General features: G+C 40.7%; 1 protein-coding gene across 1 annotated transcript in view; it reads left to right on the top strand.

Moving 5' to 3' along the window:
• PROX1 (prospero homeobox 1) overlaps positions 1 to 2,531 on the top strand; it is a 37,299-nt gene that overhangs the window by 8,491 nt on the left and 26,277 nt on the right. The gene's annotated exons all lie outside the window — the stretch shown is intronic.

The following is a 2,531-nucleotide window of genomic DNA, read 5'->3' as shown; positions in this document are numbered from 1 at the left end:
TCTTTCCCTCCCTCTCTCCTTTCTGCATGCTTTATTTGCTCATTAAATGGTATCGTGTTATCTTATTAGAGATTAATAATATTTCTGGGTACACAAAGGTTACAGCTGACTTTATTCACTTGTTTTTCCTGTTGAGGTGTACTCTGCTTGTGCCTAGGTGAAGAAAGGGGTATGGTTTTTAATTAAAATTTAAAAAAATCATTGGATTTCTAGAGCAAAGTAAAAATAATTATTACAGTAAATTAAACAGTTTTCATTATACGTATCCTATTAAAAAAGGAGATTTCAGTGGTGGCAGAAATGTACTTCCAAGAACATTTTGGAGCAGTTTTCAAGTGTTCCCTTATTGTTTCATTTCAGTTGGTTTCCTCATATTTGTGCTTACATAAGCAGAGTGTAGAATCTCTTTCTTTCTGTCAAAAAGAAACAGTACATTGAAATTCTCCATGCAGAAGCTGCTTAAAAACAAAAGTGATGATTGTCTCTTATTTACAACTTAATTTGTTGTTGATGCAGAGTACACTGAGCATAAGGAGGATGAATAAAGTGACAGATTCAGGCCACATTATTCAAATGAGGATATGAAAGCTGTCGACATACAGCTGCATCCTCCCTCATTCTACAGAATATTAGGACCTCCTGATTTTTTTTCTAAAAGTAATTGTTCCTTCACATCAACTTGATTCTGTGTTAATCATCTAAGTTTTTTTTTAAAAAAACCCATAGTTTGGGTTTTAATGATTATAATGGCATACATGGTGTCATTATCTAAGTAACTTTATAAACATTACATTAGCTTAAATTAGTTTGTTACATTCCCCCCCAACCAACCAAATTACAGAAATCCTTCTTTTAATCACTTTCGGGTTATGGGTTTTTTTGGTCTTAGTGGAAGATTATCCCACAGGTTTGTGAACTTGGCCCAGTTTCTGCTGATCAGTTCTCCTCGGTCAAGTTTCCTGGCAGTTCCCTCCCCCGCCTTTTTTTTTTTTTTAATTTAACATTACATGCACTTGCCCATCTCAGTATGCTCCTGCCCCTCACAGCCGTGCCCTTGGAGGTTCCTCTTACTCGATGCCGTGTGCCGAGCTGAGTGGATGGCGACATTTATAAAAAGTGGGGGGGAAGCACTTCCTGGGCTAAATGGCTGGTCAAGAATCATTAAACACACACACAAAAAAAATAAAAAAAGCTGCAAATGACACAGCGGGCCAAGTGGAGGGTTTGCTCTCAGAGTGGATCCACCTGGAATGGAAAAATCGGAGGGGTTGTTCAGGCGATGCTGCTCCAATGAGCTGCAGCAGGCAGATGTAGCACTGGCAGCGCTGCTCAGGAGGGTCTTGCTCTGGGGTCCCCTTCGCCTTTGCCCCCTGCGCATTCGCAAAGCCAGCTACGCCCAGCCGGGGATTGGTGCTTGCACGCGCATGCTGACTTTGTCTTCAGACAAAGTTGTGTAATATGCAGGAATCTGCTTTTGTGCCACCTTATATGTATAAAGCACCAGGAGAAACTCAAAAGTGCTTTACAAACCGTCAGTGTGGGATGGGGTCATTTGCCCCAAAACTAATGCAGCCATCTCCCTGGGGACATGACAGCCACGCACTGTCATCAGCACCACAGAACTAGGGCTGTAAATATTACATACATTCATTTTTTCTTGAGCTTTTCCGTTCCTTTAAATGCTTCAATGTGCTTAGTGTGTGTTTGCAGTTTCTCGGGCCAAAGGATGCTCCCCTTTTTGCCCACATGCAGTCCCATTAGCTTCACCGCTCCTACTTACGGAAGTGAAAGGACATAATTTTGCTTAAATGGAGCCAGAATGTCCTTGTGGTTTAAGCAGGTGGCCCTTACCAGTACCGATGGGGACTGCTGCTTGCCACTGGAACGCTCTCATCCATGAGCTGAGAACACATATGTAAATAGGTGCCCTAATGAGACGTTTCCATGTGCTGCGCTGGCCAAATGTTTGGTTCTGGAGATCGTGGCTGTATTAATAAAGATGTATGCGTAACATGTAATACTTGAAGCAATCGTACTTAATTTCATTACTAATTGCCCCTAATAATGAAAAGAAACTGTATTAACACGGTGATTTATTTCAGAAATTTAAATCGGACAATAAAGCTTGGGAACAATTTGAATATCAGGGCCAGGCCCTCAGGGAAAGTGAATGTGTATAGCTGCGTTGAAACCAAGGAAGCTGCACTGATTTACACCAATTAAAAATTGGTGCTTTTCTTCCTTCCTCCCCTTGCCCCAAGATGGCAATAACCCCAAAATGTTGTGGCAAAACTATTAAGATATGTAGTCCTGAAAAATTCCATGTATTTCAAAGTGAGAATTAAATTGTACAGGTTTGTTTATTACTGCTGTTTAAGTAGTAATATTTCCATTTTCTTAGTCACCTGGAAGAAATGGAAAGCAAAGGACAAATGCACACAGTCCAGATCTAGCGTGGTGAAAAATTAGTCTCCATCATAGTTGTGATGACTATGTGCCTAACAACTGAGCAGTGCCTCTAATTAACTCTC

The sequence above is a fragment of the Apaloderma vittatum genome, unplaced genomic scaffold (assembly GCF_000703405.1).
Source record: "Apaloderma vittatum isolate BGI_N311 unplaced genomic scaffold, ASM70340v1 scaffold16563, whole genome shotgun sequence".
In the NCBI taxonomy this organism is placed as follows: domain Eukaryota; kingdom Metazoa; phylum Chordata; class Aves; order Trogoniformes; family Trogonidae; genus Apaloderma; species Apaloderma vittatum.
The sequence above is the reverse complement of the archived record's forward strand: the minus strand, read 5'-3'. Positions and strand labels throughout refer to the sequence as shown.